This window comes from Triturus cristatus, chromosome 8 (genome assembly GCF_964204655.1).
Source record: "Triturus cristatus chromosome 8, aTriCri1.1, whole genome shotgun sequence".
NCBI classification, from domain to species: Eukaryota; Metazoa; Chordata; class Amphibia; order Caudata; family Salamandridae; genus Triturus; species Triturus cristatus.
The window spans coordinates 1,620,727,487-1,620,753,514 of NC_140591.1; the positions used below are offsets into that span (position 1 = coordinate 1,620,727,487).

Consider the following 26,028-nt stretch of genomic DNA (forward strand, 5'->3'; position numbering starts at 1 on the left):
ATCTCTATTTTGCTCTTTGTCACTTTTTTCTCCCTTTTTCATTCAAAGCATTACTTTGAAAATCTTCACAATACCACGTTTTTTTGTTTTTCAATTTAAGATGACCCATTCTAATGTTCACAGAACAACACTTTTCTTTTTAAAATATATTAAACATTTGCATGATGAAAATTATTTTTACACGTAAGGACCAATAATAAGGTGCTGCTGAGATTTGAACTCAGGATTTCCTGTTTACGAGACAGGCGCTTTAACCACTTAGCCACAGCACCTAATTTAGTGATACAGAAGGGATCATTAATTTAGTATTGGTGATCAAATTCTGTGCCTGTGTTAAAGTGTCTTAATATGTATTCTAATGTTAAACAAGCAAGGAGTCCTAATCTGTAAACAAGAATACCTATGTTGTATTAAAAAAGAACACATTTTAAACTCAATCCCATATTTTGAATAGTTTATAAATAAGTGTTTTACAAATATTCATCAATATTGCTCAAATCTAGGGTCATATTTCATCTGCCTCTTGCTCATTGAAATACCTTTTTAATTTTGCAATCACAGTATTGTTACTATAATATTGAAAACACTTTCAGTTTTTATTAGGTTTAAGATGATCTGTTCAACCGAAAGATAAATCAGACTTTTCTAATTTAATTGAATCGCAGGACGACTTAATGAAAATAATTTTTTATTTAAGAATGAGGAAAGCAAGGGACTGCTGAGATTTGAACTCAGGATCTCCTGTTTACTAGACAGGCGCTTTAACCAGCTAAGCCACAGCACCCTCTTGAAAATGCTTTAAGGAACAGTTTGCCATATGGTGTTCAAGAGAAACCTGAGTTTTTCACTTTCATAATCATTTCTCAGTTCAGAAAACGCACTACTCAAATAGTTTAGACGAGAATACTGATCCTATTCATAAACACCTCATTGATATATTGCTTATCCTGTTCATAAATGTTTTAATCATGCCTTCTTTAAGAATGAATTACTTGAATTCAACTCTAGAATGATTTTTTATCTCTCTTTTGCTCTTTGTCACTCTTTTTTCCCTTTTTCATTCAAAGCATTACTTTGAAAATCTTCACAATACCACGTTTTTTTGTTTTTCAATTTAAGATGACCCATTCTAATGTTCACAGAACAACACTTTTCTTTTTAAAATGTATTAAACATTTGCGTGATGAAAATTATTTTTACATGTAAGGACCAATAATAAGGTGCTGCTGAGATTTGAACTCAGGATCTCCTCTTTACTAGACAGGCGCTTTAACCAGCTAAGCCACAGCACCCTCTTGAAAATGCTTTAAGGAACAGTTTGCCATATGGTGTTCAAGAGACTCCTGAGTTTTTCACTTTCATAATCATTTCTCAGTTCAGAAAACGCTCTACTCAACTACTTTAGACGAGGATACTGATCCTATTGATAAACACCTCATTGATATATTGCTTATCCTGTTCATAAATGTTTTAATTATGCCTTCTTTAAGAATGCTTTACTTGATTTCAACTCTAGAATGAATTTTTATCTCTATTTTGCTCTTTGTCACTCTTTTTTCCGTTTTTCATTCAAAGCATTACTTTGAAAATCTTCACAATACCATGTTTTTTAGTTTTTCAATTTAAGATGACCCATTCTAATGTTCACAGAACAACACTTTTCTTTTTAAAATGTATTAAACATTTGCGTGATGAAAATTATTTTTACATGTAAGGACCAATAATAAGGTGCTGCTGAGATTTGAACTCAGGATTTCCTGTTTACGAGACAGGCGCTTTAACCACTTAGCCACAGCACCTATTTTAGTGATACAGAAGGGATCATTAATTTAGTATTGGTGATCAAATTCTGTGCCTGTGTTAAAGTGTCTTAATATGTATTCTAATGTTAAACAAGCAAGGATTTCTAATCTGTAAACAAGAATAGCTATGTTGTATCACAAAAGAACACATTTTAAACTCAATCCCATATTTTGAATAGTTCATAAATAAGTGTTGTACATATATTCATCAATATTGCTCAAATCTAGGGTTATATTTCATCTGCCTCTTGCTCATTGAAATACCTTTCTGATTTTTGCAATCACAGTATTGTTACTATAATATTGAAAACTCTTTCAGTTTTTATTAGGTTTAAGATGATCTGTTCAACCGAAAGATAAATCAGACTTTTCTAATTTAATTGAATCGCAGGACGACTTAATGAAAATAATTTTTTTATTTAAGAATGAGGAAAGCAAGGCACTGCTGAGATTTGAACTCAGGATCTCCTGTTTACTAGACAGGCGCTTTAACCAGCTAAGCCACAGCACCCTCTTGAAAATGCTTTAAGGAACAGTTTGCCATATGGTGTTCAAGAGAAACCTGAGTTTTTCACTTTCATAATCATTTCTCAGTTCAGAAAACGCACTACTCAAATAGTTTAGACGAGGATACTGATCCTATTCATAAACACCTCATTGATATATTGCTTATCCTGTTCATAAATGTTTTAATTATGCCTTCTTTAAGAATGCATTACTTGAATTCAACTCTAGAATGATTTTTTATCTCTATTTTGCTCTTTGTCACTGTTTTTTCCCTTTTTCATTCAAAGCATAACTTTGAAAATCTTCACAATACCATGTTTTTTTGTTTTTCAATTTAAGATGACCCATTCTAATGTTCACAGAACAATACTTTTCTTTTTAAAATGTTTTAAACATTTGCGTAATGAAAATTATTTTTACATGTAAGGACCAATAATAAGGTGCTGCTGAGATTTGAACTCAGGATTTCCTGTTTACGAGACAGGCGCTTTAACCACTTAGCTACAGCACCTACCTTAGAGATATAGAAGGGATCATTAATTTAGTATTGGTGATCAAATTCTGTGCCTGTGTTAAAGTGTCTTAATATGTATTCTAATGTTAAACAAGCAAGGATTTCTAATCTGTAAACAAGAATAGCTATGTTGTATCACAAAAGAACACATTTTAAACTCAATCCCATATTTTGAATAGTTCATAAATAAGTGTTGTACATATATTCATCAATATTGCTCAAATCTAGGGTTATATTTCATCTGCCTCTTGCTCATTGAAATACCTTTCTGATTTTTGCAATCACAGTATTGTTACTATAATATTGAAAACACTTTCAGTTTTTATTAGGTTTAAGATGATCTGTTCAACCGAAAGATAAATCAGACTTTTCTAATTGAATTGAATCGCAGGATGACTTAATGAAAATAGTTTTTTATTTAAGAATGCGGAAAGCAAGGCACCTCTGAGATTTGAACTCAGGATCTCCGGTTTACTAGACAGGCGCTTTAACCATCTAAGCCACAGCACCCTCTTGAAAATGCTTTAAGGAACAGTTTGCCATATGGTGTTCAAGAGAATCCTGAGTTTTTCACTTTCATAATCATTTCTCAGTTCAGAAAACGCTCTACTCAACTACTTTAGACGAGGATACTGATCCTATTCATAAACACCTCATTGATATATTGCTTATCTTGTTCATAATGTTTTAATCATGCCTTCTTTAAGAATGCATTACTTGAATTCAACTCTAGAATGATTTTTTATCTCTATTTTGCTCTTTGTCACTTTTTTCTCCCTTTTTCATTCAAAGCATTACTTTGAAAATCTTCACAATACCACGTTTTTTTGTTTTTCAATTTAAGATGACCCATTCTAATGTTCACAGAACAACACTTTTCTTTTTAAAATATATTAAACATTTGCATGATGAAAATTATTTTTACATGTAAGGACCAATAATAAGGTGCTGCTGAGATTTGAACTCAGGATTTCCTGTTTACGAGACAGGCGCTTTAACCACTTAGCCACAGCACCTAATTTAGTGATACAGAAGGGATCATTAATTTAGTATTGGTGATCAAATTCTGTGCCTGTGTTAAAGTGTCTTAATATGTATTCTAATGTTAAACAAGCAAGGAGTCCTAATCTGTAAACAAGAATACCTATGTTGTATTAAAAAAGAACACATTTTAAACTCAATCCCATATTTTGATTAGTTCATAAATAAGTGTTTTACAAATATTCATCAATATTGCTCAAATCTAGGGTCATATTTCATCTGCCTCTTGCTCATTGAAATACCTTTTTGATTTTGCAATCACAGTATTGTTACTATAATATTGAAAACACTTTCAGTTCTTATTAGGTTTAAGATGATCTGTTCAACCGAAAGATAAATCAGACTTTTCTAATTGAATTGAATCGCAGGACGACTTAATGCAAATAGTTTTTTATATAAGAATGAGGAAAGCAAGGCACTGCTGAGATTTGAACTCAGGATCTCCTGTTTACTAGACAGGCGCTTTAAAGATCTAAGCCACAGCACCCTCTTGAAAATGCTTTAAGGAACAGTTTGCCATATGGTGTTCAAGAGAATCCTGAGTTTTTCACTTTCATAATCATTTCTCAGTTCAGAAAACGCTCTACTCAACTACTTTAGACGAGGATACTGATCCTATTCATAAACACCTCATTGATATATTGCTTATCTTGTTCATAAATGTTTTAATCATGCCTTCTTTAAGAATGCATTACTTGAATTCAACTCTAGAATGATTTTTTATCTCTATTTTGCTCTTTGTCACTCTTTTTTCCCTTTTTCATTCAAAACATTACTTTGAAAATCGTCACAACACCACGTTTTTTTGTTTTTCAATTTAAGATGACCCATTCTAATGTTCACAGAACAGTACTTTTCTTTTAAAACGTATTAAACATTTGCGTGATGAAAATTATTTTTACATGTAAGGACCAATAATAAGGTGCTGCTGATATTTGAACTCAGGATTTCCTGTTTACGAGACAGGCGCTTTAACCACTTAGCCACAGCACCTATTTTAGGGATACAGAAGGGATCATTAATTTAGTATTGGTGATCAAATTCTGTGCCTGTGTTAAAGTGTCTTAATATGTATTCTAATGTTAAACAAGCAAGGATTCCTAATCTGTAAACAAGAATAGCTATGTTGTATTACAAAAGAACACATTTTAAACTCAATCCCATATTTTGCATCGTTCATAAATAAGTGTTTTACATATGTTCATCAATATTGCTCAAATCTAGGGTTATATTTCATCTGCCTCTTGCTCATTGAAATACCTTTTTGATTTTTGCAATCACAGTATTGTTACTATAATATTGAAAACACTTTCAGTTTTTAATAGGTTTAAGATGATCTGTTCAACCGAAAAAAAAATCAGACTTTTCTAATTTAATTGAATCGCAGGACGACTTAATGAAAATAATTTTGTATTTAAGAATGAGGAAAGCAAGGCACTGCTGAGATTTGAACTCAGGATCTCCTGTTTACTAGACAGGCGCTTTAACCAGCTAAGCCACAGCACCCTCTTGAAAAAGTTTTAAGGAACAGTTTGCCATATGGTGTTCAAGAGAAACCTGAGTTTTTCACTTTCATAATCATTTCTCAGTTCAGAAAACGCACTACTCAAATAGTTTAGACGAGGATACTGATCCTATTGATAAACACCTCATTGATATATTGCTTATCCTGTTCATAAATGTTTTAATTATGCCTTCTTTAAGAATGCATTACTTGAATTCAACTCTAGAATGATTTTTTATCTCTATTTTGCTCTTTGTCACTGTTTTTTCCCTTTTTCATTCAAAGCATAACTTTGAAAATCTTCACAATACCATGTTTTTTTGTTTTTCAATTTAAGATGACCCATTCTAATGTTCACAGAACAATACTTTTCTTTTTAAAATGTTTTAAACATTTGCGTAATGAAAATTATTTTTACATGTAAGGACCAATAATAAGGTGCTGCTGAGATTTGAACTCAGGATTTCCTGTTTACGAGACAGGCGCTTTAACCACTTAGCTACAGCACCTACCTTAGAGATATAGAAGGGATCATTAATTTAGTATTGGTGATCAAATTCTGTGCCTGTGTTAAAGTGTCTTAATATGTATTCTAATGTTAAAAAAGCAAGGATTCCTAATCTGTAAACAAGAATAGCTATGTTGTATTAAAAAAGAACACATTTTAAACTCAATCCCATATTTTGAATAGTTTATGAATAAGTGTTTTATATATATTCATCAATATTGCTCAAATCTAGGGTTATATTTAATCTGCCTCTTGCTCATTGAAATACCTTTTTGATTTTGCAATCACAGTATTGTTACTATAATATTGAAAACACTTTCAGTTTTTATTAGGTTTAAGATGATCTGTTCAACCGATAGATAAATCAGACTTTTCTAATTTAATTGAATCGCAGGACAAATTAATGAAAATAGTTTTTTATTTAAGAATGAGGAAAGCAAGGCACTGCTGAGATTTGAACTCAGGATCTCCTGTTTACTAGAGAGGCGCTTTAACCAGCTAAGCCACAGCACCCTCTTGAAAATGCTTTAAGGAACAGTTTGCCATATGGTGTTCAAGAGAAACCTGAGTTTTTCACTTTCATAATCATTTCTCAGTTCAGAAAACGCACTACTCAAATAGTTTAGACGAGGATACTGATCCTATTCATAAACACCTCATTGATATATTGCTTATCCTGTTCATAAATGTTTTAATTATGCCTTCTTTAAGAATGCATTACTTGATTTCAACTCTAGAATGATTTTTTATCTCTATTTTGCTCTTTGTCACTCTTTTTTCCCTTTTTCATTCAAAGCATTACTTTGAAAATCTTCACAATACCACGTTTTTTTGTTTTTCAATTTAAGATGACCCATTCTAATGTTCACAGAACAACACTTTTCTTTTTAAAATGTATTAAACATTTGCGTGATGAAAATAATTTTTACATGTAAGGACCAATAATAAGGTGCTGCTGAGATTTGAACTCAGGATTTACTGTTTACGAGACAGGCGCTTTAACCACTTAGCCACAGCACCTATTTTAGTGATACAGAAGGGATCATTAATTTAGTATTGGTGATCAAATTCTGTGCCTGTGTTAAAGTGTCTTAATATGTATTCTAATGTTAAACAAGCAAGGATTCCTAATCTGTAAACAAGAATAGCTATGTTGTATTACAAAAGAACACATTTTAAACTCAATCCCATATTTTGAATAGTTCATAAATAAGTGTTTTACATATATTCATCAAAATTGCTCAAATCTAGGGTTATATTTCATCTGCCTCTTGCTCATTGAAATACCTTTTTGATTTTTGCAATCACAGTATTGTTACTATAATATTGAAAACACTTTCAGTTTTTATTAGGTTTAAAAGGATCTGTTCAACCGAAAGATAAATCAGACTTTTCGAATTTAATTGAATCGCAGGACGACTTAATGAAAATATTTTTTTTATTTAAGAATGAGGAAAGCAAGGCACTGCTGAGATTTGAACTCAGGATCTCCTGTTTACTAGACAGGCGCTTTAACCAGCTAAGCCACAGCACCCTCTTGAAAATGCTTTATGGAACAGTTTGCCATGTGGTGTTCAAGAGAAACCTGAGTTTTTCACTTTCATAATCATTTCTCAGTTCAGAAAACGCACTACTCAAATAGTTTAGACGAGGATACTGATCCTATTCATAAACACCTCATTGATATATTGCTTATCCTGTTCATAAATGTTTTAATTATGCCTTCTTTAAGTATGCATTACTTGAATTTAACTCTAGAATGATTTTTTATGTCTATTTTTCTCTTTGTCACTCTTTTTTCCCTTTTTCATTCAAAGCATTAATTTGAAAATCTTCACAATACCACGTTTTTTAGTTTTTCAATTTAAGATGACCCATTCTAATGTTCACAGAACAACACTTTTCTTTTTAAAATGTATTAAACATTTGCGTGCTGAAAATTATTATTACATGTAAGGACCAATAATAAGGTGCTGCTGAGATTTGAACTCAGGATTTCCTGTTTATGAGACAGGCGCTTTAACCACTTAGCCACAGCAGCTATTTTAGTGATACAGAACGGATCATTAATTTAGTATTGGTGATCAAATTCTGTGCCTGTGTTAAAGTGTCTTAATATGTATTCTAATGTTAAACAAGCAAGGATTTCTAATCTGTAAACAAGAATAGCTATGTTGTATCACAAAAGAACACATTTTAAACTCAATCCCATATTTTGAATAGTTCATAAATAAGTGTTGTACATATATTCATCAATATTGCTCAAATCTAGGGTCATATTTCATCTGCCTCTTGCTCATTGAAATACCTTTTTGATTTTTGCAATCACAGTATTGTTACTATAATATTGAAAACACTTTCAGTTTTTATTAGGTTTAAGATGATCTGTTCAACCAAAAGATAAATCGAACTTTTCTAATTGAATTGAATCGCAGGACGACTTAATGAAAATAGTTTTTTATTTAAGAATGAGGAAAGCAAGGCACTGCTGAGATTTGAACTCAGGATCTCCTGTTTACGAGACAGGCGCTTTAACCACTTAGCCACAGCACCTACTTTAGTGCTACAGAAGGGATCATTAATTTAGTATTGGTGATCAACTTCTGTGCCTGTGTTAAAGTGTCTTAATATGTATTCTAATGTTAAACAAGCAAGGATTCCTAATCTGTAAACAAGAATAGCTATGTTGTATTACAAAATAACACATTTTAAACTCAATCCCATATTTTGAATAGTTCATAAATAAGTGTTTTACATATATTCATCAATAGTGCTCAAATCTAGGGTTATATTTCATCTGCCTCTTGCTCATTGAAATACCTTTTTGATTTTTGCAATCACAGTATTGTTACTATAATATTGAAAACACTTTCAGTTTTTATTAGCTTTAAGATGATCTGTTCAACCGAAAGATAAATCAGACTTTTCTAATTTAATTGAATCGCAGGACGAATTAATGAAAATCAATTTTATTTAAGAATGAGGAAAGCAAGGCACTGCTGAGATTTGAACTCAGGATCTCCTGTTTACTAGACAGGCGCTTTAACCAGCTAAGCCACAGCACCCTTTTGAAAAAGCTTTAAGGAACAGTTTGCCATATGGTGTTCAAGAGAAACCTGAGTTTTTCACTTTCATAATCATTTGTCAGTTCAGTAAACGCACTACTCAAATAGTTTAGACGAGTATACTGATCCTATTGATAAACACCTCATTGATATATTGCTTATCCTGTTCATAAAAGTTTTAATTATGCCTTCTTTAAGAGTGCATTGCTTGAATTCAACTCTAGAATGATTTTTTATCTCTATTTTGCTCTTTGTCACTCCTTTTTCCCTTTTTCATTCAAAGCATTACTTTGAAAATCTTAACAATACCACGTTTTTTTGTTTTTCAATTTAAGATGACCCATTCTAATGTTCACTGAACAACACTTTTCTTTTTAAAATGTATTAAACATTTGCGGGATGAAAATTATTTTTACATGTAAGGACCAATAATAAGGTGCTGCTGAGATTTGAACTCAGGATTTTCTGGTTACGAGACAGGTGTTTTAACCACTTAGCCACAGCACCTATTTTAGTGATACAGAAGGGATCATTCATTTAGTATTGGTGATCAAATTCTGTGCCTGTGTTAAAGTGTCTTAATAAGTATTCTAATGTTAAACAAGCAAGGATTCCTAATCTGTAAACAAGAATAGCTATGTTGTATTAAAAAAGAACACATTTTAAACTCAATCCCATATTTTGAATAGTTCATAAATAAGTGTTTTACATATATTCATCAATATTGCTAAAATCTAGGGTTATATTTCATCTGCCTCTTGCTCATTGAAATACCTTTTTGATTTTTGCAATCACAGTATTGTTACTATAATATTGAAAACACTTTCAGTTTTTATTCGGTTTAAGATGATCTGTTCAACCGAAAAATAAATCAGACTTTTCTAATTTAATTGAATCGCAGGACGAATTAATGAAAATAGTTTTTTATTTAAGAATGAGGAAAGCAAGGGACTGCTGAAATTTGAACTCAGGATCTCCTGTTTACTAGACAGGTGCTTTAACCAGCTAAGCCACAGCACCCTCTTGAACATGCTTTAAGAAACAGTTTGCCATATGGTGTTCAAGAGAATCCTGAGTTTTTCACTTTCATAATCATTTCTCAGTTCAGAAAACACTCTACTCAAATAGTTTAGACGAGGATACTGATCCTATTCATAAACACCTCATTGATATATTGCTTATCCTGTTCATAAATGTTTTAATTATGCCTTCTTTAAGAATGCATTACTTGATTTCAACTCTAGAATGATTTTTCATCTCTATTTTGCTCTTTGTCACTCTTTTTTCCCTTTTTCATTCAAAGCATTACTTTGAAAATCTTCACAATACCACGTTTTTTAGTTTTTCAATTTAAGATGACCCATTCTAATGTTCACAGAACAACACTTTTCTTTTTAAAATGTATTAAACATTTGCGTGATGAAAATTATTTTTACATGTAAGGACCAATAATAAAGTGCTGCTGAGATTTGAACTCAGGATTTCCTGTTTACGAGACAGGCGCTTTAACCACTTAGCCACAGCATCTACTTTAGTGATACAGAAGGGATCATTAATTTAGTATTGGTGATCAACTTCTGTGCCTGTGTTAAAGTGTCTTAATATGTATTCTAATGTTAAACAAGCAAGGATTCCTAATCTGTAAACAAGAATAGCTATGTTGTATTAAAAAAGAACACATTTTAAACTCAATCCCATATTTTGAATAGTTTATAAATAAGTGTTTTACATATATTCATCAATATTGCTCAAATCTAGGGTCATATTTCATCTGCCTCTTGCTCATTGAAATACCTTTTTGATTTTGCAATCACAGTATTGTTACTATAATATTGAAAACACTTTCAGCTTTTATTAGGTTTAAGATGATCTGTTCAACCGAAAGATAAATCAGACTTTTCTAATTTAATTGAATCGCAGGACGACTTAATGAAAATAATTTTTTATTTAAGAATGAGGAAAGCAAGGCACTGCTGAGATTTGAACTCAGGATCTCCTGTTTACTAGACAGGCGCTTTAACCAGCTAAGCAACAGCACCCTCTTGAAAATGCTTTAAGGAACAGTTTGCCATATCGTGTTCAAGAGAAACCTGAGTTTTTCACTTTCATAATCATTTCTCAGTTCAGAAAACGCACTACGCAAATAGTTTAGACGAGGATACTGATCCTATTCATAAACACCTCATTGATATAATGCTTATCCTGTTCATAAATGTTTTAATTATGCCTTCTTTAAGAATGCATTACTTGAATTCAACTCTAGAATGATTTTTTATCTCTATTTTGCTCTTTGTCACTCTTTTTTCCCTTTTTCATTCAAAGCATTACTTTGAAAATCTTCACAATACCACGTTTTTTTGTTTTTCAATTTAAGATGACCCATTCTAATGTTCACAGAACAACACTTTTGTTTTTAAAATGTATTAAACATTTGCGTGATGAAAATTATTTTTACATGTAAGGACCAATAATAAGGTGCTGCTGAGATTTGAACTCAGGATTTCCTGGTTACGAGACAGGCGCTTTAACCACTTAGCCACAGCACCTATTTTAGTGATACAGAAGGGATCATTAATTTAGTATTGGTGATCAAATTCTGTGCCTGTGTTAAAGTGTCTTAATAAGTTTTCTAATGTTAAACAAGCAAGGATTCCTTATCTGTAAACAAGAATAGCTATGTTGTATTAAAAAAGAACACATTTTAAACTCAATCCCATATTTTGAATAGTTCATAAATAAGTGTTTTACATATATTCATCAATATTGCTCAAATCTAGGGTTATATTTCATCTGCCTCTTGCTCATTGAAATACCTTTTTGATTTTTGCAATCACAGTATTGTTACTATAATATTGAAAACACTTTCAGTTATTATTAGGTTTAAGATGATCTGTACAACCGAAAGATAAATCAGACTTTTCTAATTGAATTGAATCGCAGGACGACTTAATGAAAATAGTTTTTTATTTAAGAATGAGGAAAGCAAGGGACTACTGAGATTTGAACTCAGGATCTTCTGTTTACTAGACAGGCGCTTTAACCAGCTAAGCCACAGCACACTCTTGAAAATGCTTTAAGGAACAGTTTGCCATATGGTGTTCAAGAGAATCCTGAGTTTTTCACTTTCATAATCATTTCTCAGTTCAGAAAACGCTCTACTCAACTACTTTAGACGAGGATACTGATCCTATTCATAAATACCTCATTGATATATTGCTTATCTTGTTCATAAATGTTTTAATCATGCCTTCTTTAAGAATGCATTACTTGAATTCAACTCTAGAATGATTTTTTATCTCTATTTTGCTCTTTGTCACTCTTTTTTCCCTTTTTCATTCAAAGCATTACTTTGAAAATCTTCACAATACCACGTTTTTTTGTTTTTCAATTTAAGATGACCCATTCTAATGTTCACAGAACAACACTTTTCTTTTTAAAATGTATTAAACATTTGCGTGATGAAAATTATTTTTACATGTAAGGACCAATAATAAGGTGCTGCTGAGATTTGAACTCAGGATTTCCTGTTTACGAGACAGGCGCTTTAACCACTTAGCCACATCACCTACTTTAGTGATATAGAAGGGATTATTAATTTAGGATTGGTGATCAAATTCTGTGCCTGTGTTAATGTGTCTTAATATGTATTCTAATGTTAAACAAGCAAGGATTCCTAATCTGTAAACAAGAATTGCTACGTTGTATTAAAAAAGAACACATTTTGAACTCAATCCCATATTTTGAATAGTTCATAAATAAGTGTTTTACATATATTCATCAATATTGCTCAAATATAGGGTTATATTTCATCTGCCTTTTGCTCATTGAAATACCTTTTTGATTTTGCAATCACAGTATTGTTACTATAATATTGAAAACACTTTCAGTTTTTATTAGGTTTAAGATGATCTGTTCAACCGAAAGATAAATCAGACTTTTCTAATTTAATTGAATCGCAGGACGAATTAATGAAAATAGTTTTTTATTTAAGAATGAGGAAAGCAAGGCACTGCTGAGATTTGAACTCAGGATCTCCTGTTTACTAGACAGGCACTTTAACCAGCTAAGCCACAGCACCCTCTTGAAAATGCTTTAAGGAACAGTTTGCCATATGGTGTTCAAGAGAATCCTGAGTTTTTCACTTTCATAATCATTTCTCAGTTCAGAAAACGCTCTACTCAACTACTTTAGACGAGGATACTGATCCTATTGATAAACACCTCATTGATATATTGCTTATCCTGTTCATAAATGTTTTAATTATGCCTTCTTTAAGAATGCATTACTTGATTTCAACTCTAGAATGATTTTTTATCTCTATTTTGCTCTTTGTCACTCTTTTTTCCCTTTTTCATTCAAAGCATTACTTTGAAAATCTTCACAATACCATGTTTTTTTGTTTTTCAATTTAAGATGACCCATTCTAATGTTCACAGAACAACACTTTTCTTTTTAAAATGTATTAAACATTTGCGTGATGAAAATTATTTTTACATGTAAGGACCAATAATAAGGTGCTGCTGAGATTTGAACTCAGGATTTCCTGGTTACGAGACATGCGCTTTAACCACTTAGCCACAGCACCTATTTTAGTGATACAGAAGGGATCATTAATTTAGTATTGGTGATCAAATTCTGTGCCTGTGTTAAAGTGTCTTAATAAGTATTCTAATGTTAAACAAGCAAGGATTCCTAATCTGTAAACAAGAATAGCTATGTTGTATTAAAAAAGAACACATTTTAAACTCAATCCCATATGTTGAATAGTTCATAAATAAGTGTTTTACATATATTAATCAATATTGCTCAAATCTAGGGTTATATTTCATCTGCCTCTTGCTCATTGAAATACCTTTTTGATTTTTGCAATCACAGTATTGTTACTATAATATTGAAAACAATTTCAGTTTTTATTAGGTTTAAGATGATCTGTTCAACCGAAAGATAAATCAGACTTTGCTAATTGAATTGAATCGCTGGACGACTTAATGAAAATAGTTTTTTATTTAAGAATGAGGAAAGCAAGGCACTGCTGAGATTTGAACTCAGGATCTCCTGTTTACTAGACAGGCGCTTTAACCAGCTAAGCCACAACACCCTCTTGAAAATGCTCTAAGGAACAGTTTGCCATATGGTGTTCAAGAGAATCCTGAGTTTTTCACTTTCATAATCATTTCTCAGTTCAGAAAACGCTCTACTCAACTACTTTAGACGAGGATACTGATCCTATTCATAAATACCTCATTGATATATTGCTTATCTTGTTCATAAATGTTTTAATCATGCCTTCTTTAAGAATGCATTACTTGAATTCAACTCTAGAATGATTTTTTATCTCTATTTTGCTCTTTGTCACTCTTTTTTCCCTTTTTCATTCAAAGCATTACTTTGAAAATCTTCACAATACCACGTTTTTTTGTTTTTCAATTTAAGATGACCCATTCTAATGTTCACAGAACAACACTTTTCTTTTTAAAATGTATTAAACATTTGCGTGATGAAAATTATTTTTACATGTAAGGACCAATAATAAGGTGCTGCTGAGATTTGAACTCAGGATTTCCTGTTTACGAGACAGGCGCTTTAACCACTTAGCCACAGCACCTACTTTAGTGATATAGAAGGGATTATTAATTTAGGATTGGTGATCAAATTCTGTGCCTGTGTTAAAGTGTCTTAATATGTATTCTAATGTTAAACAAGCAAGGATTCCTAATCTGTAAACAAGAAATGCTACGTTGTATTAAAAAAGAACACATTTTGAACTCAATCCCATATTTTGAATAGTTCATAAATAAGTGTTTTACATATATTCATCAATATTGCTCAAATATAGGGTTATATTTCATCTGCCTCTTGCTCATTGAAATACCTTTTTGATTTTGCAATCACAGTATTGTTACTATAATATTGAAAACACTTTCAGTTTTTATTAGGTTTAAGATGATCTGTTCAACCGAAAGATAAATCAGACTTTTCTAATTTAATTGAATCGCAGGACGAATTAATGAAAATAGTCTTTTATTTAAGAATGAGGAAAGCAAGGCACTGCTGAGATTTGAACTCAGGATCTCCTGTTTACTAGACAGGCACTTTAACCAGCTAAGCCACAGCACCCTCTTGAAAATGCCTTAAGGAACAGTTTGCCATATGGTGTTCAAGAGAATCCTGAGTTTTTCACTTTCATAATCATTTCTCAGTTCAGAAAACGCTCTACTCAACTACTTTAGACGAGGATACTGATCCTATTGATAAACACCTCATTGATATATTGCTTATCCTGTTCATAAATGTTTTAATTATGCCTTCTTTAAGAATGCATTACTTGATTTCAACTCTAGAATGATTTTTTATCTCTATTTTGCTCTTTGTCACTCTTTTTTCCCTTTTTCATTCAAAGCATTACTTTGAAAATCTTCACAATACCATGTTTTTTTTTTTCAATTTAAGATGACCCATTCTAATGTTCACAGAACAACACTTTTCTTTTTAAAATGTATTAAACATTTGTGTGCTGAAAATTATTTTTACATGTAAGGACCAATAATAAGGTGCTGCTGAGATTTGAACTCAGGATTTCCTGTTTACGAGACAGGCGCTTTAACCACTTAGCCACAGCACCTACTTTCGTGATATAGAAGGGATTATTAATTTAGGATTGGTGATCAAATTCTGTGCCTGTGTTAAAGTGTCTTAATATGTATTCTAATGTTAAACAAGCAAGGATTCCTAATCTGTAAACAAGAAATGCTACGTTGTATTAAAAAAGAACACATTTTGAACTCAATCCCATATTTTGAATAGTTCATAAATAAGTGTTTTACATATATTCATCAATATTGCTCAAATATAGGGTTATATTTCATCTGCCTCTTGCTCATTGAAATACCTTTTTGATTTTGAAATCACAGTATTGTTACTATAATATTGAAAACACTTTCAGTTTTTATTAGGTTTAAGATGATCTGTTCAACCGAAAGATAAATCAGACTTTTCTAATTTAATTGAATCGCAGGACGAATTAATGAAAATAGTTTTTTATTTAAGAATGAGGAAAGCAAGGCACTGCTGAGATTTGAACTCAGGATCTCCTGTTTACTAGACAGGCACTTTAACCAGCTAAGCCACAGCACCCTCTTGAAAATGCTTTAAGGAACAGTTTGCCATATGGTGTTCAAGAGAATCCTGAGTTTTTCACTTTCATAATCATTTCTCAGTTCAGAAAACGCTCTACTCAACTACTTTAGACGAGGATACTGATCCTATTGATAAACACCTCATTGATATATTGCTTATCCTGTTCATAAATGTTTTAATTATGCCTTCTTTAAGAATGCATTACTTGATTTCAACTCTAGAATGATTTTTTATCTCTATTTTGCTCTTTGTCACTCTTTTTTCCCTTTTTCATTCAAAGCATTACTTTGAAAATCTTCACAATACCATGTTTTTTTGTTTTTCAATTTAAGATGACCCATTCTAATGTTCACAGAACAACACTTTTCTTTTTAAAATGTATTAAACATTTGCGTGATGAAAATTATTTTTACATGTAAGGACCAATAATAAGGTGCTGCTGAGATTTGAACTCAGGATTTCCAGGTTACGAGACATGTGCTTTAACCACTTAGCCACAGCACCTATTTTAGTGATACAGAAGGGATCATTAATTTAGTATTGGTGATCAAATTCTGTGCCTGTGTTAAAGTGTCTTAATAAGTATTCTAATGTTAAACAAGCAAGGATTCCTAATCTGTAAACAAGAATAGCTATGTTGTATTAAAAAAGAACACATTTTAAACTCAATCCCATATGTTGAATAGTTCATAAATAAGTGTTTTACATATATTAATCAATATTGCTCAAATCTAGGGTTATATTTCATCTGCCTCTTGCTCATTGAAATACCTTTTTGATTTTTGCAATCACAGTATTGTTACTATAATATTGAAAACAATTTCAGTTTTTATTAGGTTTAAGATGATCTGTTCAACCGAAAGATAAATCAGACTTTGCTAATTGAATTGAATCGCAGGACGACTTAATGAAAATAGTTTTTATTTAAGAATGAGGAAAGCAAGGCACTGCTGAGATTTGAACTCAGGATCTCCTGTTTACTAGACAGGCGCTTTAACCAGCTAAGCCACAACACCCTCTTGAAAATGCTCTAAGGAACAGTTTGCGATATGGTGTTCAAGAGAATCCTGAGTTTTTCACTTTCATAATCATTTCTCAGTTCAGAAAACGCTCTACTCAACTACTTTAGACGAGGATACTGATCCTATTCATAAATACCTCATTGATATATTGCTTATCTTGTTCATAAATGTTTTAATCATGCCTTCTTTAAGAATGCATTACTTGAATTCAACTCTAGAATGATTTTTTATCTCTATTTTGCTCTTTGTCACTCTTTTTTCCCTTTTTCATTCAAAGCATTACTTTGAAAATCTTCACAATACCACGTTTTTTTGTTTTTCAATTTAAGATGACCCATTCTAATGTTCACAGAACAACACTTTTCTTTTTAAAATGTATTAAACATTTGTGTGATGAAAATTATTTTTACATGTAAGGACCAATAATAAGGTGCTGCTGAGATTTGAACTCAGGATTTCCTGTTTACGAGACAGGCGCTTTAACCACTTAGCCACAGCACCTACTTTAGTGATATAGAAGGGATTATTAATTTAGGATTGGTGATCAAATTCTGTGCCTGTGTTAAAGTGTCTTAATATGTATTCTAATGTTAAACAAGCAAGGATTCCTAATCTGTAAACAAGAATTGCTACGTTGTATTAAAAAAGAACACATTTTGAACTCAATCCCATATTTTGAATAGTTCATAAATAAGTGTTTTACATATTTTCATCAATATTGCTCAAATATAGGGTTATATTTCATCTGCCTCTTGCTCATTGAAATACCTTTTTGATTTTGCAATCACAGTATTGTTACTATAATATTGAAAACACTTTCAGTTTTTATTAGGTTTAAGATGATCTGTTCAACCGAAAGATAAATCAGACTTTTCTAATTTAATTGAATCGCAGGACGAATTAATGAAAATAGTTTTTTATTTAAGAATGAGGAAAGCAAGGCACTGCTGAGACTTGAACTCAGGATCTCCTGTTTACTAGACAGGCACTTTAACCAGCTAAGCCACAGCACCCTCTTGAAAATGCTTTAAGGAACAGTTTGCCATATGGTGTTCAGGAGAATCCTGAGTTTTTCACTTTCATAATCATTTCTCAGTTCAGAAAACGCTCTACTCAACTACTTTAGATGAGGATACTGATCCTATTGATAAACACCTCATTGATATATTGCTTATCCTGTTCATAAATGTTTTAATTATGCCTTCTTTAAGAATGCATTACTTGATTTCAACTCTAGAATGATTTTTTATCTCTATTTTGCTCTTTGTCACTCTTTTTTCCCTTTTTCATTCAAAGCATTACTTTGAAAATCTTCACAATACCATGTTTTTTTGTTTTTCAATTTAAGATGACCCATTCTAATGTTCACAGAACAACACTTTTCTTTTTAAAATGTATTAAACATTTGCGTGATGAAAATTATTTTTACATGTAAGGACCAATAATAAGGTGCTGCTGAGATTTGAACTCAGGATTTCCTGGTTACGAGACATGTGCTTTAACCACTTAGCCACAGCACCTATTTTAGTGATACAGAAGGGATCATTAATTTAGTATTGGTGATCAAATTCTGTGCCTGTGTTAAAGTGTCTTAATAAGTATTCTAATGTTAAACAAGCAAGGATTCCTAATCTGTAAACAAGAATAGCTATGTTGTATTAAAAAAGAACACATTTTAAACTCAATCCCATATGTTGAATAGTTCATAAATAAGTGTTTTACATATATTAATCAATTTTGCTCAAATCTAGGGTTATATTTCATCTGCCTCTTGCTCATTGAAATACCTTTTTGATTTTTGCAATCACAGTATTGTTACTATAATATTGAAAACAATTTCAGTTTTTATTAGGTTTAAGATGATCTGTTCAACCGAAAGATAAATCAGACTTTGCTAATTGAATTGAATCGCAGGACGACTTAATGAAAATAGTTTTTTATTTAAGAATGAGGAAAGCAAGGCACTGCTGAGATTTGAACTCAGTATCTCCTGTTTACTAGACAGGCGCTTTAACCAGCTAAGCCACAACACCCTCTTGAAAATGCTCTAAGGAACAGTTTGCGATATGGTGTTCAAGAGAATCCTGAGTTTTTCACTTTCATAATCATTTCTCAGTTCAGAAAACGCTCTACTCAACTACTTTAGACGAGGATACTGATCCTATTCATAAATACCTCATTGATATATTGCTTATCTTGTTCATAAATGTTTTAATCATGCCTTCTTTAAGAATGCATTACTTGAATTCAACTCTAGAATGATTTTTTATCTCTATTTTGCTCTTTGTCACTCTTTTTTCCCTTTTTCATTCAAAGCATTACTTTGAAAATCTTCACAATACCACGTTTTTTTGTTTTTCAATTTAAGATGACCCATTCTAATGTTCACAGAACAACACTTTTCTTTTTAAAATGTATTAAACATTTGTGTGATGAAAATTATTTTTACATGTAAGGACCAATAATAAGGTGCTGCTGAGATTTGAACTCAGGATTTCCTGTTTACGAGACAGGCGCTTTAACCACTTAGCCACAGCACCTACTTTAGTGATATAGAAGGGATTATTAATTTAGGATTGGTGATCAAATTCTGTGCCTGTGTTAAAGTGTCTTAATATGTATTCTAATGTTAAACAAGCAAGGATTCCTAATCTGTAAACAAGAATTGCTACGTTGTATTAAAAAAGAACACATTTTGAACTCAATCCCATATTTTGAATAGTTCATAAATAAGTGTTTTACATATATTCATCAATATTGCTCAAATATAGGGTTATATTTCATCTGCCTCTTGCTCATTGAAATACCTTTTTGATTTTGCAATCACAGTATTGTTACTATAATATTGAAAACACTTTCAGTTTTTATTAGGTTTAAGATGATCTGTTCAACCGAAAGATAAATCAGACTTTTCTAATTTAATTGAATCGCAGGACGAATTAATGAAAATAGTTTTTTATTTAAGAATGAGGAAAGCAAGGCACTGCTGAGATTTGAACTCAGGATCTCCTGTTTACTAGACAGGCACTTTAACCAGCTAAGCCACAGCACCCTCTTGAAAATGCTTTAAGGAACAGTTTGCCATATGGTGTTCAGGAGAATCCTGAGTTTTTCACTTTCATAATCATTTCTCAGTTCAGAAAACGCTCTACTCAACTACTTTAGATGAGGATACTGATCCTATTGATAAACACCTCATTGATATATTGCTTATCCTGTTCATAAATGTTTTAATTATGCCTTCTTTAAGAATGCATTACTTGATTTCAACTCTAGAATGATTTTTTATCTCTATTTTGCTCTTTGTCACTCTTTTTTCCCTTTTTCATTCAAAGCATTACTTTGAAAATCTTCACAATACCATGTTTTTTTGTTTTTCAATTTAAGATGACCCATTCTAATGTTCACAGAACAACACTTTTCTTTTTAAAATGTATTAAACATTTGCGTGATGAAAATTATTTTTACATGTAAGGACCAATAATAAGGTGCTGCTGAGATTTGAACTCAGGATTTCCTGGTTACGAGACATGCGCTTTAACCACTTAGCCACAGCACCTATTTTAGTGATACAGAAGGGATCATTAATTTAGTATTGGTGATCAAATTCTGTGCCTGTGTTAAAGTGTCTTAATAAGTATTCTAATGTTAAACAAGCAAGGATTCCTAATCTGTAAACAAGAATAGCTATGTTGTATTAAAAAAGAACACATTTTAAACTCAATCCCATATGTTGAATAGTTCATAAATAAGTGTTTTACATATATTAATCAATATTGCTCAAATCTAGGGTTATATTTCATCTGCCTCTTGCTCATTGAAATACATTTTTGATTTTTGCAATCACAGTATTGTTACTATAATATTGAAAGCACTATCAGTTTTTATTAGGTTTAAGATGATCTGTTCAACCGAAAGATAAATCAGACTTTTCTAATTGAATTGAATTGCAGGACGACTTAATGAAAATAGTTTTTTATATAAGAATGAGGAAAGCAAGGCACTGCTGAGATTTGAACTCAGGATCTCCTGTTTACTAGACAGGCGCTTTAACCAGCTAAGCCACAGCACCCTCTTGAAAATGCTTTAAGGAACAGTTTGCCATATGGTGTTCAAGAGAAACCTGAGTTTTTCACTTTCATAATCATTTCTCAGTTCAGAAAACGCACTACTCAAATAGTTTAGACGAGCATACTGATCCTATTCATAAACACCTCATTGATATATTGCTTATCCTGTTCATAAATGTTTTAATTATGCCTTCTTTAAGAATGCATTACTTTTTTTTTTTTTTTTTTTTTTTTTGTAAGACATTTATTATGAACAAATGAAAAAGAAGATGCACACTGCGTCACGCCAACAACCCGGAGGCAGGCCGCTATCAGGTAGGTTATACAAAGATTACATAGAAATATCTCAGAGGCCATCATCCGGCCGGGTTGATCATTCAGAGGTAAACTTAAGATACAATAAAATCTTCAGTGTTTGCAGTGCATCTCTAGCGAGTAAACGGTCTTACTTTTCTGACAGTGCTGCTGACAATTGAAAGATAGCGAAAATCAATGAAGCCGCCCCCGAGTAAGCAGCAGTCAACCACCCGCTGCAGCAGCCTATAAAAAGGATGTGTCTGTCAGCACCATTTTTCTCCCAACAGGACCCCCCAACAAGCTAAACCAGAAACTTCAAACATAGATGCAAGTACTTGGAAACAGCATCCATACAACACTCCAGTTCACAAAGGGGTCGCGCGGGCCTGCCACAGGTTGTCCAGATAGAGGGCCAGCCATGTTCAGGGCGGGCACGGAAAGGCATCTTGGCTGTGTACGAATTAGCGAAGGACGTATGGGGTGGGGGGGAGGGGTAGTGAATTGTCCACAGGAGGACCAGTAGGACGGGGGGGGGGCAGGGGACTCCATCCGGGTCAGTGGAGGCAGTAAACGCAAAACTTGCGTCTGGGCAGTTCCTGTCAGTGTAAGCGCGGGACAGCGGGACCCCAATCATTAACCTACGCAGCGCGTACCTTTAGCCCATGTCGTCTGAAATACTCGTAGCACGTGAGGTACCTGTGGAGTCAGGGGCCGTGCGTTCTGTAGTCCACTGTACAAACGGGCCCCATATGTCAGTGGGTCTGGAAGCGGTGGGCATGGTCTCCCAATAGTGCGTCAGTTGTGTGTGGCCGTAAGTCACATCCCTGATCCAGCTCTCGAGCGTGGGGAGGGCCGGCCTGCCCCAGTGTATAGCGATCTGTCGTTTGGCGTATAACAGGAGTAATGCATGTAGTTTCCTGTTGCAGGGCTCAGTGTACTTAACATACCCCAGCAATCCCAGCAGTGGAGACGGTGAGTCACTCCTTTGTGTGATTTGATTGATGGCATTGAAGACCTCTGACCAGTATGCCCTCAGCTTGGGGCAGCTCCAAGCCACATGAATAAAGGTTGCATCGTCACCCCCACATTTCCAGCAAGAGGCATCCTCACGGATACCCATACGGCGTAGTAGTGTCGGAGTGCGGTAGTATCTGTGTAGGAATTTGAAGTGGATAAGCCGCAGTCGGTAACTTGGGGATAGAGCTGTGAGTTGCGCGCAGCAATACTCCCATGCGTCATCCGGCAGCTGGTCCCCCAGGTCCTCAGCCCAAGCGGTCTTGGCCGTGGCTACTGTCACCGGGGCTTGTTCCTGCATGCAGTTATATAATCTGGACACCAGCTTCTTAGGGGAAGGTCGTGAGAGCAAGTTTTGGAGGGCGGCTAGTGCGCAAGGCTCTTCCGGGAAGCACGGTCCTATCTTCTTGCAAGATTCCCTAAGGGAATGATATAGTAATTTGTCAGCAAACGTGCAGGGCTGGTCATCCCCATCCGCAGGCATCTCGAAAAATGAGCCATCTGGATATAGGTCAGCGAAGGTGAGAAGTCGATTCCCACGGATAGTGAGGACGTCACCTCTTGCCGTCAAACAAGGCAGCATTGGGTTGCCCCTCAGAGGAACCGCCGGCGCATAAAGCAGGGAGAGACCAGCTCGTTTCCGAAGTTCTCGCCAGGACCAGCCGACCATTTCCACTGTGTCTACCTCACGCGACGGGCACGTAACCTCTCCATATAGTGCCACTCGTAATGGCAATGGGGCGACTACTGCCAGTTCCACCGCCACATGCGGCTGGTAGGGGGTGGGGTAGGCCCAGAAATGCAGGAACTGAGCTTGCGCACAGAGTGAATAGAGCTTCAAGTCCGGGGCCCCCAGGCCTCCCTGTCGGAGCGGAAGTGTGAGTAGGTCCCAGGAGACTCTGGCTTGGCCGCCGGCCCACACCAGTTTCAGCAGTAGTGAGCGGACCCGGGTGTGGAAGTGCGTTGTCATAGGTAGTGGTACGTTGACGAACAAGTACAAGAATTTGGGAAGGACCACCATTTTGGCCAGTGCAATTCTAGCGACCAGGGACAGCGGTAGCCTATTCCAGACTTCGACCTTTCCTTCCAACCAGTCCACCGCCCTACCAAAATTCAGCGACCACAACTCCTGCACATCTCGGCTGATCCAGATGCCCAAATACTTGACAGCTTCCGTCTCCCACCTGAGGGGGTAGTCAGGGGCAGGTCTAACAGTGCTCTCCGTCAGGGGGAAGGCCACTGACTTCGACCAAGTAATGGATATCCCTGCCAAACCCTCAAATCTCACAAATTCTCGAAGTAGTGGGCTCAGGTTGTCTTTAGGGTTCAGGACGTACAAGGTGACATCGTCCGCGTACAGCGAGATCAGTAAGCTTCTAGCACTAAATCCGATGCCCCTGGCAGTGTGGTGCTGCCGAACTCGAGCCGCAAGTGGCTCCATCGCAATCGCAAAGAGGAGCGGGGACAGAGGGCAGCCCTGCCTAGTACCCCTCGAGACATCGAATGGCTTGGAGACGAGACCATTAACGCTCACTCGGGCTCTGGGTTTCGTGTAGATGAGCTTGATAAGGGTCATGAAGTTTTGGCTGAATCCCATCCGCCTCAGTACACTGAAGAGGTAGGGCCATTCTAAGGAGTCGAAGGCTTTGGTGGCGTCCAGAAACACCACCGCTGCCTGTACTGACGGGTGTAAATAGTGAAGGACCGAAAAGATCGTTCTGAGATTATGTGATGTTGCTCGGCCAGGGATGAATCCCGATTGATCTGGGAGCGCTATCATCGGCAACAACGGTTGTAATCTATCGGCAATTACTTTTGCGTATATTTTGGCATCTACGTTTATAAGGGACAGGGGCCTGTAAGAGTCCAGCTGTTGTTCATCTTTGTCTGGCTTGAGGAGCGTGACAATGAGAGCCTCACGCATGGAGTCTGGGAGGGAATTTGACTCGAGAGCCTCGACAAACACAGAGTGTAGTCTCGGCGCTAGTTCAGCCACGTAGGTTTTATAAAAGGAGGTGGTTAGGCCATCTGGGCCAGGAGCTTTATTGGCCGGCATGCTTTTAATCACCTGGGCGATATCTTGCACTGTAACGGTGAGGTCCATGTATTGTCTGTGGTTGTTGTTGAACCACACGAGTGCTATGGAGTCAAGGAAGTCTCGCAGTGACGCCGGTGTCGTGGGCTGTCTTGAGGTGTACAGGGCAGCATAGAAGTCTGCGAAGGCGCCTAACACCGCCTCTTGGCCTACTACTAGACGTCCGGTGTTATCATAGATAGTGTGTATGTAGTTCGACTGTGTGCGAGGAGCAATCAGTCTGGCAAGAGTCCTACTTGGCCTATCTCCCTCCCCATACCTGCGCGCCTCTGCCTGCTTCCCTAGAAACCACACCTCTCGCTCCGCCTCCTCATTAAATGCCAACAGTTTAGCTTTCAGAGCGCCAGCAGTCGCCAACGATGGGCCGGAGCTAAAAGCAACATCTAGGTCCTTCAGTTCCCCCTCAAGTTTAGCTAACGCGTCTCTTATGGTGCGTAGGACCCCTGCTTTTCGTGCAATACATTGACCCCTTATAACAGCTTTAAATGCATCCCACACAATGGCTTCAGAAGTGGCAGACCCAGCATTCTCAGCAAAGTAATTAGTGATATCCTCTCTTATCTCCTCTACAAACACAGGGTCTGTGAGCGCGTGTGGGGGAAGGCGCCATTGGAACGCCCTATGTGCAGCGTCGGGGGGATGCAATACCAACATACACGGAGCATGGTCTGATAGTGATCTAGCCATAATATCAACATTTGACACCCATGTCGCAACCTCAGGAGACACCAACCAGAAATCTAGTCGCGACCAAGCAGCCTTATGATAGGTGTAGCAGGTCCCTACTTTTGCACCCGGATTTCTAACTCGCCACACATCTGAAAGTAGACCCTCACTCATGATATCAGAGATCGCTTGACGCGCTCTAGTGTGCTGCGGTCTGCTCACACCTCTGCGATCCGTGTCATCATTTAACACAACGTTGAAATCCCCCCCCAACACTACCGTCTGGCAATCCAGCAACACAATTTTCGCCCAAACATTTCTAAAAAAGTCAGGATCATCCACATTCGGGCCATAGATTGCAGCTAGGACAATGGGTCGCCCCTGTAAAGCCCCATGGAGCAGGACATATCTTCCCTCCGCATCCCTCACATGGGAGTACTCCCGCCAATCCAACCCTCTGCGAATGAGTATAGCTACGCCCCTCGCAAAATTTGAGTAAATGGAAGAATAAAGGTGCGCCCATCTTGAATTCTTCAATCTAGCTGAGGAGGTGACATTCAGATGTGTTTCTTGTAGGAAGCAAATATCTACATTGTGTCTTGACAACACGCCATGCAGCAAACGGGCTTTTTTGAAGTCCCCAAGGCCTCTAATGTTCCAAGTCCAGAGTTTGATACCTCCCATTAAAGCACTTGACAGCCCCGAACCCCCATCCCATAACCCCGCCCCCGGAAGCCATCCTGGCACCTAGACACCATAGCCGCAGACCCAGCGCACAGAAATATA

The 26,028-nt window shown here is 35.3% G+C and overlaps 26 non-coding genes across 26 annotated transcripts; all 26 read right to left on the reverse strand.

Moving 5' to 3' along the window:
* Positions 1-199: 199 nt before the first annotated feature.
* TRNAT-CGU (transfer RNA threonine (anticodon CGU)) lies at positions 200-272 on the reverse strand. The gene has a single exon. It is a non-coding gene; the product is annotated as a tRNA-Thr (tRNA).
* A 1,454-nt stretch (positions 273-1,726) lies between these two features.
* On the reverse strand, positions 1,727-1,799 carry TRNAT-CGU (transfer RNA threonine (anticodon CGU)). The gene has a single exon. It is a non-coding gene; the product is annotated as a tRNA-Thr (tRNA).
* A 440-nt stretch (positions 1,800-2,239) lies between these two features.
* On the reverse strand, positions 2,240-2,313 carry TRNAT-AGU (transfer RNA threonine (anticodon AGU)). The gene has a single exon. It is a non-coding gene; the product is annotated as a tRNA-Thr (tRNA).
* A 434-nt stretch (positions 2,314-2,747) lies between these two features.
* On the reverse strand, positions 2,748-2,820 carry TRNAT-CGU (transfer RNA threonine (anticodon CGU)). Its single transcript has one exon. It is a non-coding gene; the product is annotated as a tRNA-Thr (tRNA).
* Positions 2,821-3,766: 946 nt separating this feature from the next.
* On the reverse strand, positions 3,767-3,839 carry TRNAT-CGU (transfer RNA threonine (anticodon CGU)). The gene has a single exon. It is a non-coding gene; the product is annotated as a tRNA-Thr (tRNA).
* A 945-nt stretch (positions 3,840-4,784) lies between these two features.
* On the reverse strand, positions 4,785-4,857 carry TRNAT-CGU (transfer RNA threonine (anticodon CGU)). The gene has a single exon. It is a non-coding gene; the product is annotated as a tRNA-Thr (tRNA).
* Positions 4,858-5,296: 439 nt separating this feature from the next.
* TRNAT-AGU (transfer RNA threonine (anticodon AGU)) lies at positions 5,297-5,370 on the reverse strand. The gene has a single exon. It is a non-coding gene; the product is annotated as a tRNA-Thr (tRNA).
* Positions 5,371-5,804: 434 nt separating this feature from the next.
* Positions 5,805-5,877, reverse strand: TRNAT-CGU (transfer RNA threonine (anticodon CGU)). Its single transcript has one exon. It is a non-coding gene; the product is annotated as a tRNA-Thr (tRNA).
* Positions 5,878-6,823: 946 nt separating this feature from the next.
* Positions 6,824-6,896, reverse strand: TRNAT-CGU (transfer RNA threonine (anticodon CGU)). Its single transcript has one exon. It is a non-coding gene; the product is annotated as a tRNA-Thr (tRNA).
* Positions 6,897-7,336: 440 nt separating this feature from the next.
* Positions 7,337-7,410, reverse strand: TRNAT-AGU (transfer RNA threonine (anticodon AGU)). The gene has a single exon. It is a non-coding gene; the product is annotated as a tRNA-Thr (tRNA).
* A 946-nt stretch (positions 7,411-8,356) lies between these two features.
* TRNAT-CGU (transfer RNA threonine (anticodon CGU)) lies at positions 8,357-8,429 on the reverse strand. The gene has a single exon. It is a non-coding gene; the product is annotated as a tRNA-Thr (tRNA).
* A 438-nt stretch (positions 8,430-8,867) lies between these two features.
* TRNAT-AGU (transfer RNA threonine (anticodon AGU)) lies at positions 8,868-8,941 on the reverse strand. The gene has a single exon. It is a non-coding gene; the product is annotated as a tRNA-Thr (tRNA).
* A 2,473-nt stretch (positions 8,942-11,414) lies between these two features.
* TRNAT-CGU (transfer RNA threonine (anticodon CGU)) lies at positions 11,415-11,487 on the reverse strand. The gene has a single exon. It is a non-coding gene; the product is annotated as a tRNA-Thr (tRNA).
* A 947-nt stretch (positions 11,488-12,434) lies between these two features.
* Positions 12,435-12,507, reverse strand: TRNAT-CGU (transfer RNA threonine (anticodon CGU)). Its single transcript has one exon. It is a non-coding gene; the product is annotated as a tRNA-Thr (tRNA).
* A 438-nt stretch (positions 12,508-12,945) lies between these two features.
* On the reverse strand, positions 12,946-13,019 carry TRNAT-AGU (transfer RNA threonine (anticodon AGU)). Its single transcript has one exon. It is a non-coding gene; the product is annotated as a tRNA-Thr (tRNA).
* A 946-nt stretch (positions 13,020-13,965) lies between these two features.
* Positions 13,966-14,039, reverse strand: TRNAT-AGU (transfer RNA threonine (anticodon AGU)). Its single transcript has one exon. It is a non-coding gene; the product is annotated as a tRNA-Thr (tRNA).
* Positions 14,040-14,473: 434 nt separating this feature from the next.
* On the reverse strand, positions 14,474-14,546 carry TRNAT-CGU (transfer RNA threonine (anticodon CGU)). Its single transcript has one exon. It is a non-coding gene; the product is annotated as a tRNA-Thr (tRNA).
* Positions 14,547-14,984: 438 nt separating this feature from the next.
* Positions 14,985-15,058, reverse strand: TRNAT-AGU (transfer RNA threonine (anticodon AGU)). The gene has a single exon. It is a non-coding gene; the product is annotated as a tRNA-Thr (tRNA).
* A 432-nt stretch (positions 15,059-15,490) lies between these two features.
* Positions 15,491-15,563, reverse strand: TRNAT-CGU (transfer RNA threonine (anticodon CGU)). The gene has a single exon. It is a non-coding gene; the product is annotated as a tRNA-Thr (tRNA).
* Positions 15,564-16,001: 438 nt separating this feature from the next.
* Positions 16,002-16,075, reverse strand: TRNAT-AGU (transfer RNA threonine (anticodon AGU)). Its single transcript has one exon. It is a non-coding gene; the product is annotated as a tRNA-Thr (tRNA).
* Positions 16,076-17,020: 945 nt separating this feature from the next.
* TRNAT-AGU (transfer RNA threonine (anticodon AGU)) lies at positions 17,021-17,094 on the reverse strand. The gene has a single exon. It is a non-coding gene; the product is annotated as a tRNA-Thr (tRNA).
* A 434-nt stretch (positions 17,095-17,528) lies between these two features.
* Positions 17,529-17,601, reverse strand: TRNAT-CGU (transfer RNA threonine (anticodon CGU)). Its single transcript has one exon. It is a non-coding gene; the product is annotated as a tRNA-Thr (tRNA).
* Positions 17,602-18,039: 438 nt separating this feature from the next.
* On the reverse strand, positions 18,040-18,113 carry TRNAT-AGU (transfer RNA threonine (anticodon AGU)). The gene has a single exon. It is a non-coding gene; the product is annotated as a tRNA-Thr (tRNA).
* A 1,454-nt stretch (positions 18,114-19,567) lies between these two features.
* TRNAT-CGU (transfer RNA threonine (anticodon CGU)) lies at positions 19,568-19,640 on the reverse strand. The gene has a single exon. It is a non-coding gene; the product is annotated as a tRNA-Thr (tRNA).
* A 438-nt stretch (positions 19,641-20,078) lies between these two features.
* TRNAT-AGU (transfer RNA threonine (anticodon AGU)) lies at positions 20,079-20,152 on the reverse strand. Its single transcript has one exon. It is a non-coding gene; the product is annotated as a tRNA-Thr (tRNA).
* A 946-nt stretch (positions 20,153-21,098) lies between these two features.
* Positions 21,099-21,172, reverse strand: TRNAT-AGU (transfer RNA threonine (anticodon AGU)). The gene has a single exon. It is a non-coding gene; the product is annotated as a tRNA-Thr (tRNA).
* Between the last annotated feature and the right edge of the window lie 4,856 nt (positions 21,173-26,028).